The 10,025-nt window shown below is 37.5% G+C and overlaps 1 protein-coding gene across 1 annotated transcript in view; it reads right to left on the reverse strand.

Moving 5' to 3' along the window:
- LOC119915998 (PH and SEC7 domain-containing protein 1-like) overlaps positions 1–1,529 on the reverse strand; it is a 78,273-nt gene extending 76,744 nt beyond the window's left edge. Inside the window, exon 1 of the mRNA XM_038735823.1 lies at positions 1,254–1,529. The gene's annotated coding sequence lies outside the window, so the exon portion shown is untranslated. The remainder of the gene's footprint in view (positions 1–1,253) is intronic.
- Between the last annotated feature and the right edge of the window lie 8,496 nt (positions 1,530–10,025).

Consider the following 10,025-nt stretch of genomic DNA (forward strand, 5'->3'; position numbering starts at 1 on the left):
GAACTAAGATGCTGAAACTGATCCTGAATGTCCCAGAATTATTATGAAGAATTGAAGCTCTGTATATCTGCAGTTGACTTCTGGAGCGGCTGATTCCTCAGAGAGACGCTCTGACAAACAGCCCTGCAAACGTGATGGAGTAGATGTGTGTTTCTGTGTGTATGTGTGTGTTTTACTTCTGGGAGGTGGGAAGAATAGAGTCTTTTTCTACCCCCACTGTCCAGTCACTGAAACCCAGAAGCAGAGTCTAGACTGAGCCCCAGATGGGAGATTCATAAACTGCAACAAATGAAGACAAAATGCTTCCAGCTGTCCTTGGCGGCTGGGAATGGATCTGCTCTATATATTTAGGCTATAGGGGGACATTTGACATGGTCTTCAACTGGTCATGCAGCTCTGTCCTCTCTGAGCTGCAGTGACTTTTCCTGCAGTGCCATTTATCATCAGGGGCATTTCATTAGCATACAGCCACATCAGATCCTGTTATTAAACTGTATCTTCAGAGAAAACAAATGGATTATCAGATTTTGTTTGCTGCAACTAAAGCTTTATTTTCACTATTGATTAATCTACTGCTTCTTTTTTTGGATCTATGTCAGCAACTTGTGAAAAAGCCCATCACAAATGTTTCCATCTGTCAAATGAATAAAAATGGATGTATAATGTGTAACTTTACTATGGTAGAAGATGTTTAAATCAACTAATCGTTTCAGCTTTACATTTAATTTAGGTAAAATCTAGAAAAGTCTTTGAATGGATGGAAAAGTTTGTGATTGTTGATTGATCGATTTGCTGCTTTCATACAGCATGAAATCGCCTTAATTTGCAAGTAAGCATGATGGCCCATTGTTTAAAACAATTGTCCTTTTGTGTTCAGGTGCAGTTAAGTCATCTGAAATCTTCTCACGTACACACTCACCTTTAAGATAAAACACTCCACTGCCAACTTTTCCTGCCAAGGTCGAAACTTATCTCGGGCCGTGAGTGGCACGCACAGATGCGTCAATGACCGCGGTGTTTGCGAGGTGTATGACCTTTCTCTGGCGGTTCTGCATCCTACAGGTCCGGCCGGATGTTGTCAGTGATGCAGTGCACTCACTGTACGTGCGGCTCAAGTTATGCACTCACTGCATGCATCTGAAGCAGCAACACGGCACACTAAAACCGCAAAGAGCTGGAGCTGAAAACGCACAGCAGTCGTTCCCGCACTGACACGAAGGCGGCAGATACACAGAAAGAAAAGGTGTACTCACCAGAAAATCTGATGTTATCTCTGGTGCAGCAGTAGCGTTTGTCCTCCTCGTGCCAGAGATGATGAGATGCTGCAAATGAGACACTGCGGTCCACATTTATCCGCTTCCTCCCGCTCCGGGCGTGTGTGTGTATCGTGTCAAGGGTACGGATGGATGGGAGGAGGTCTGTTTCACGCCAGGTGGAAACAGACGTGATGCTGTGAAATGGAAAGCTCCTCGTCGGGTTTTTACCGTCCTCTTCAGCTCACAGACATCTCAACTCTTCTACTCTCTCTCTCTCTCTCTCTCTCTCTCTCCTCGTCTTCCCCAAACAGCCTCCTCTCCCTCCCCACCGGTTTGGGCATGCCCAGTCTCTGTCTCCTCACGAACACACTTTATCACTTACAGGTAAGGTCAGGTTGAACCAAGTTATGCCATTAACAGTGAAGGAGGAAGCATTCACATCATTTAAAGTATGTGTACAACAGGGAAATGTAGAATAAAAGCAAATGTCCCCTGTTATATTGTTATATTACATTATTATTCCTCACGCATTCAAGTAAAAGCAGGATTTTACTGCTGTGGTTGTAGAAGTAGAGCTCATTTTTAACTATTTTGTAAAGGGCTGCAACTGCAACTAATCATTTATTTTTATTATGGATTAATCAGTTATTTGGTTTGTAAAAATTGTGAAAATAGTGAGAAATTGCAGTCACAGTTACCCAGAGCCCAAAGTGACACCTGCATTGAAATTATTTAATGGAAAAGCAGCAAATCTTCACATTTGAGAAGCTGGAACCATCAAATGTTTTTGCATGAATAACGACCTATAGCCCAGTTCAGTGGTCCTCCATGTGGGGTCCCCAGCAAAAAGAGGAATCATTTATTTTCACTATAATTCCATCCACAAGTTACACAGTGACTATTTTGCTCATAGGTTTCATACACTCAGGACAAGCGAGCAAGAAAAAACACCTTTACAGTACATACTCTCTTAGGTGTCATTTAGACTGGGGACGCTGGGGACATGTCCCCACCACTTTTTGAAATGACTGATTTTGTCCCAATCACTTTTTTAAAGCATAATTTGTTAAAAAATGTTCTGAAATATAGCTTGCAGTTGAATAACAAATGAAAATGCCTTTACAAAGGTTTATTCACACATTAAGAAAACATGTAATGCAATTAAAATATAGAAGAAACAAATGTTTATTTTTCCCCCCAAAAAACAAGCTACTGATTATAAAATGACCCAAAAACGTGCATGCGCCAATCAGTAACTTTAACAACTTCTTGACACAGTTTGTTTTTGGCCAAGTTTTCCGTTCTCTCCCTGTGAACATGATAAAAGAGGAGGGAAGACTAAATCATGCCTACTCATGATATTACATGAGAAAAGTTGATCTACAGGAGAAACTGACTTATTCACTGTTATATTTATATATTTTGAAATGTCACGTGCCCCCTGACTTTTGTGTTTCCTTTTATATAAATAAAAACATTTCCACCATAAATTTGTTCAGAAACGTTAACAACAAATGAAGGAATGCAGGAAATGAAGAGATTAAAGATCAAGATTTTCTGGGGGAGGTCCCCGCACAAACTACCATATGGTACAAATTCTTTATTATTCTTTTATATTTTTTAATAGCGTGTCATTTTCACACTTTATATTTATATATTATGTTTACAGTTATGCACCAAACAAAGTTCCTTGTAGTGTGTAAAACTAATTGGCCGATTAAAGACGATTCTGATTCTAAAAGCAATATTTCTCTCAGATGGGCAGCCGTGGGACAAACTCTTAAAAAACGGGGGTCCGTGATCTAATTTGTGTCAGTTTAGGGGTCCGTGACTTGGAAACGTTTGAAAATCACTGGCCTGGTTGACAATTATTTTTTTGTCAGTGAATTAATCGACTAATTGTACTTTGTACTTTTACATTTTCATGTGTTTTAGTAACTAAAGCTGTATAAGTAGTAAAAAGTACAATATTTCCCTCTGAAATGGAGCAGAAGTATAAAATGGCACTAGAAGAAAATACTCAAGTAAAGAAAAAACCTCAAATTTCTACTTAAGTACAGTACTTGAGTAAAAGTAATTTTTCTACACACTGGTTAAGACTGTGGTTAGCTTAGCTTAGCATAAAGACTGGAAACAGGGGGAAACAGCTAGCCTGGCACACATCTTCCTGCAACACCAATACTTGTTGTGTGTACATCACACACACACACACCCCATCCTCCTCTCTCTCCCCTTGTTTACTGTCTATTTAGTTTGAAGGACTTGTTGGGAAACTTAGCTCTTGAGAAAGAAAAGAGGGAGACAAAGTCTTGCTGAAAGAGACAGGAGGTTTTCACTTTGAAATGGACGACCCTGAAGAAAGACTTAAAAGAAAATATATCCTAGAGCAAAAGATCTGAGTTATTCTGAAGTGTAACTGCAAAAACAGAACATTTACTGTAATACAAATACACGCCTACATCCTGTCACATCGCGTTTTTTTTTGGGACTAGATTGTGTTAGATACTTTTATACATTTTTTAAAGTACAAGGCCCTGCATGTGCAACAGAGATTTAGTTTGAAATAAATCTGTTCAGTTGTTTCCTGGCAATAATGACAATGATTTCCACGGGGAAATAAACACGTTCCTTGTGTGCTTAAAGAAACGCTGAGACGCCTTGAGATGTCCAAGAGTTTCCTCACATTGTCCTCTGGAGTGTGATAGCCTGGCTGTTGTTTATGTGGGATAATGAACTCATCTTCAAGTCACCGTGATCTGAATGTTAATAAAGACAAGAAGCACTCTGAGGGGAGGTGCCGCCGCATGAAGCCAAAATGCAGTGACTACACATTTGGTCAAAATGAAGTTGTCAAGATGGAATCTGACTGGAATGGAGACCAGGGGCTTCATTACCTGAAGTGGTCCATTGGGATCTATGTGGGGATAACTGAGACAAAACAGCAGCTTGTACATGTATTGATTTTGGTTCTTTGCTAAGTCAATTAAACATTTGGTAAATTTCTTTACGTAGCTATAGTTACAGAGAGGGTTGAGGAAGCACGGGCCATCCGGCCTGTGTAAAAAGTATGGGCACAGAATTTTGGTTTGCAAAGTTAAAAAGCCCAATTACATGCACAAAAAAGATATATGACACAATAAAGGAAGGGGAAAAAGCCAAAAAAGTATAGTATGACCTCTTTAAGGAAACTTTCTAAAACATCATTTACACATTGTGGCAGGTAGCAACATGTTTTGTGCAGCACTTCAACGAGTGAGCAAGGGTCAAAATGAACACACAACATTCTTGGGCTTTTAATGTAGTATTGAAACTGAAATAAACGAGGCGTTCTGTGCGTTGCTTCTCCGCAGTGTCGGGTTCATGGCTGCTTTAATTTCTGCCAACCACTTCGATGCTTCAAAACTGCTTTTTTTCTTTTTTCGGCACAATCAGGAAGAAGCCTCAAAAGCTTTACGAGGATTTGTCTGTCCATCGCTGTGCTTTCTACTTTCTTTAAAGTTTAAAGAGTGGGGCAGGGCCAAGCATTTGATTAAAATCTCCAGGAACAAACCATGAAGATGAGGAGGGGGAGTAGAGGCACAAACAATGCTGATCTATGGGATTATTTTGAGTGAATTTGTTACTGGTTAGGAATTTGTATTTATGTAAATATTCCTTCTTTGTGTTCTATTGGTTGGTTTTATGTGAATATTTATCATGTCATATGGTCTTGGTCCCTATTAAGTGGTCTTGTACGCCCAATTACCTGCAGCATGGAGGGTATATATAAGACAGCTAGTTGCTTTGAGTGTCTGTCTGTGTTGGTGTCTCATGGTGTTGGAATGAAAGACAATAAACACAATGATTGTGCATTTATCTCCATCCATGTCTCTCTGTGGGGAAACTTAAAGCCACTGCCGGACCCTTGGATACTGTTGCTACATTCCCCTCCGGTAAAGCAGGTGGCAGTATGTGCGAATAAAGACTATATCCTACAGTTCTTCATTCTGCAGGAATGATTATGATTATTAACAAGTCAGTACTTTGCATTAATATCTAAGAGACCATCTAAGAATGTTGCACAAGGATTTAATGAATGAAAACAACCCACAAAAATAAAACTGCTGCACCTGAAATTAATATTAGGCCCATGCTAGTGGTAAACTATATATGAAATTATAATGAATTTGGTATCTATAAATAATATATTAACATTATACTTTTATTTAAGTATTTTCAAATCTCAGTGTTGACAGGTATGATCTAATTTGATGCTCCAACGTCTTAGAAAATTCTGCATAATAAGTAAATTTGGTACTTTAAGTCTTTTTGTACTAATACAGTACTTTAGTTTTACTTGAGTACGATTTTGAATGCATGAGTTTAGGAGTTTTTTTACACTGTGTTATTGTACTTTATGTAAAATACCTATAGTTAATAATCAGGAGAGCTTTTCTCCAGTAATGTGTTTTCCTGTAGACCATACTGACTGTAGCTGATGTGCACGCTTGTCCAAACTGTCAACCTCATTTCCTGCCAGAGGCATTAGTGCCAATTTACTGTACACTGGTTTGAAATGCCTTTAGATCACAGCAGTGGTGTTCGTCATAATTCCTGCTATAATCCCCTTGGATCTTGTTCTGCTCCACATGGTGTCCTACTGCTGCACTGACAGGCAGTGGTAAGATGTAACTAAGTACATTTACTCAAATACTGTACTTAAGTACAAATTCAAGGTACTTTACGCAGCTTTATACTTTTTACTCCACTACATTTATCTGACAGCTTTACACACAAAACATATAAAGAGCTTATGAAATACATTTTTATTATACATTAAACTACGCAGCCGTTTATACAGCTGAAACGATTTGATTAATTAATTTGCCTATTGCCAGAAAATGTATTAAGAAACTATTTTAATTATTGTTAAAGTAATTTTTCATGTAAAAACATTCAATGGTTCCAGCATCTCAAATTTTGCTGCAGATTAATCGATAATGGAGATACTCAAATACTTCAAAATGAGCTCCAGCTAAACAACTACAGCAGTGAAAATCTGCTTTTACAATAAAGCATGAAGAATAATTATATAATCAGAGAAAACACAATAGTACGCAGGGGACATTTTAATGCACAAAGTATACTTTTACTTTGAATACTAATTTTCCTGATTATACTCACATACTTTTACTCAAGTAACATTTTCAATGCAGGACTTTTACTTATTTTTACAGTGTGGTTGAAGTAGTTTTACTTAAGTTAAAGGCCCTGAATACTTCTACCAACTCTGCTGACAATAAAAATTGATAATTTAGAGATATCTATGATGCAGACAGAGGCAGTTCAGTCGCATTATGTACCGGGCATTTCCCAACATTCAGATTTGAAGCATTAATGTGTCTGTCTTCAATATGTAATGAGTCTTCAGTTCAGTATATTTAAAGAGTGACAGACGACAGAGACCAGGCCTGAAGAAACACTTTGAGGTGAGGACTGTTTGGAGTTCTTTGCTGATACAACTCCCTCATGTTGTTTTACACTTGGCTGAGTCAACACCTTTACATCTGCAGAGTACTAAAACTCTCAGCCAAGCTCTTTAACTCGTTACTCTTAATATTATTTGTTTATACTTTATTTGTTTGTTCTTACTCTGTTTATGACACCTATGCATGGGCTGAACTGGGTTTGCAAATATGTTGTTTGTGTTTTTTTCTGAGTTGGATTCTGGGAAGGTTTACTTTTATTTCAGTATATAAAACAAAGCTTACTCCCTGCTCTGATGCTGTTCTTGAGCTTTCTCTCTTTTTCCCACTGAAGGGTTTATTTTTTATTTCACGTTCCTTTGATGACTTTAATCTGTATTTTTATAATAATGTATGTATAACATGTTGGTAAGGACAATGGAAAACAGCATGACAATGTGAAAGGAGTTGATTGTATTGATGAACCTGCAGAGAATGATCAGCTGGATCTGCAGCTCCCCTCAGCTTCACAGAGCTTTACTCCTGACCTTCAGCTCATTCTTCATCTGTCCGGCCCACAGCTTTACAGTTGTTGTCTGTGAAAAAGCTACTGAACCCCACTGTACCTGTTCTCATATCTGTCAGCTCCTCCACTGATAAAACGCATCAATACCCTCCAAAAAGTTGTATCTCCCTTTCTAAAAGTTTCCCTGTGCTGCTGCATTGAAGGTGGAGCAGCAACATCCGGCTCTTGGCCGCCATCTGCAGGCAGAGCGGGAGGTTGTGTACTTCTTGGTGGAAGTGGATCAATGGGGCAGCAGGGCAGTGAGTTTGAGAGCAGCATCTGAGTCCAGGCGGCTGCTGAAAGCAGGTCTGTGTTTGAGCTCTTTTCACTTTTCTGTCTCCTCATACAGACTCACAATAACTCCTCTATTTACCCACCGGCGTCTCCACTTCCACGCTGGAGTGCAATTAAGTTCAAGTGTGTTAATCAATCTGAAGCCTTCTGCATTTAGTTACAAGTAAATTGATCTTTTTCACAGCAGCTGTAGAATCTCCTTCATGCTTTATCCAGCAGATGTCCCTGCATGGTCAATCTTTGGTTCTTACCCTTCTAACTCAATCAGCAGAGGTGACAATTTTTAGGCACCTCTGCTTTAGGGAGAGTATTTCCATTTTATGCTACTTTATACTTTTGCTTCACTACATTTCAGGGATAAATATTGCACTTTTTATAATTATAATAACTTCAATAATCAATAATAACTTCATGAGTTTATATAGTGAGGCTCTTTTATTACTTTTCAACTTTAAGATTTTGCTTAAAAAACATATGATCAGTTTATTCAATATGACCCATTGTTACAGATTAAACTACCAAAAGTATTTATTTTATTTTAATTGTATTATACATTTATTTAGTTACTTATTATTCTCCTTTCATTTAGTTGTGTAAACCATGATTTATTATGGTGGGTTTTTTATATGTATGTACAAATGATTAATTGATTCATCATAAGAAGTAATTAAATTAGGCCCACCTTGACCAGCAATAGACTTTTATTACTGCTTACATTTGAATATACATTTGCTTGCATCAAAATAATTTAACAATAATATAACAGTGACAGCAGCCACTACTTTTTCTTTGTCTATTTTGTTGGTAATACTTCTCTACTTTAACTGTAATCAAGTATTTCTATACTGTGATGATGCTATTTCAGTGTGATGAGGCTTCAGTTCAAATACCAAAAGTAAAAGTACTCATTACGACACTGGTGAGCAGACCGGACTCCCAGACTGGTCCCAGACAGAATCACTGGTCCTCTATGGGAAGTGATCGGGGTCAATACCCTTCGTGTTAACATCCCACCAGATGATCAGGCGTCACAGTCAAGCCCCGCCCCCTCAGACGAAGAGCAACCGGAAAGACACTCTTTCACCTTCATAATAAAAGATAAGACTGCAACAAACAATCATAACCTGTTATTGATCGATTTATTGAGTAATTTATAAGCCTTTAAACTTTATAATTCAGTTCAAGTGCAAATGTGTGCCTCCTGCCATCAGACTGTACCATCAAGTACAAATAATGTTTATCATATAGTTTTAGATATTATACTATATTTATTATATTTTATTATAAGGTATGATGTTCCTTTATTGAAAAGCAGTTAAAAGAGTAAAAGAAAGAATAAAACACAATAAATGTAGAATCAAAAATCTGAATTAGATATATCAAATATACACACTACATACCATCGAAATAGAAAATGGTATCCTCATGTATAAATCTGTACATGTGCATGTGTTTCAGAGGTAATTGTGCTTGTGCAGGCTATTATATATTATGCTATGTTTGTTATATTTTATTATAAGATGTTTCTTTATTGATCCCCTATAGGGGAATTCAAAGTGTCACAGCAGTCAAGGGGACTGCAAAAAGTAAAATAAGAAATAAAATACAATATAAGTAGAATCAAAAATCTGAATCAAATACATTTCCATTTCCTCATTTGGCAGACGTTTTTATCCAAAGTGTAAGACGCTTTTTTTTTTTTGGAACAACATACAAGCATCAATAAAGCATCAATACAGAAAGAGATCTACAACTGACAATAGATGCTAGTAAGAGCAGCAATAGTAAAAGCTATTTGCACATAGGGCATCAATGGGTAAATACCTAAAGAAATAAGAGTTAACGAATAGTACGATCAATACAAGATAATTTTAAGAGATAGAAGAAGAAGAGCACTTGAAATGATTGTTTGAGGTTAGGGGTTAGAGACGTTATAAAAGATAAAAAGTGTTTATATATGCATATGTAAAGGCCTATAATACACAGGACAGACACTATGTATCAGTACTTATGTGATATTTAAGGCATTTTTACCTTCTGTTGTCAGCATATGTTTTTTTTCATAGGTTTATTAAAGGTGGCATGCAATTATTAACATTTACATTTACTCATTTGGCAGACGCTTTTATCCAAAGCGACTTACATTTGAGGAACAATACAGCACGAGATCTACAACTGACAATACATATTAATAAAAGCAGCAATAAATACTAGTAAGAGCTAATGGCACATATCACATCAACGGGGTAAATACCTAGGGAAGGAAGTAAGAGTTAACAAAAAGTGCAATCAATACAAGAGAATTTTAAGGGAATAGAAGAAGAAGAGCACAGGACGTGCATGTTAGAGATAAGAGGTGTTATAAGAGGAAGTGTTCTTGGAAGAGATGAGTTTTCAGGAGCTTCTTGAAGTTAGAGAGGGACGCCCCTGCTCTGATGGCGTGTGGTACCTCGTTCCACCATCGTG

The sequence above is a fragment of the Micropterus salmoides genome, unplaced genomic scaffold, assembly GCF_014851395.1.
Source record: "Micropterus salmoides isolate LMB-PRFRI ecotype aquatic unplaced genomic scaffold, ASM1485139v1 Ms_hic_scaffold_21, whole genome shotgun sequence".
Taxonomy (NCBI): domain Eukaryota; kingdom Metazoa; phylum Chordata; class Actinopteri; order Centrarchiformes; family Centrarchidae; genus Micropterus; species Micropterus salmoides.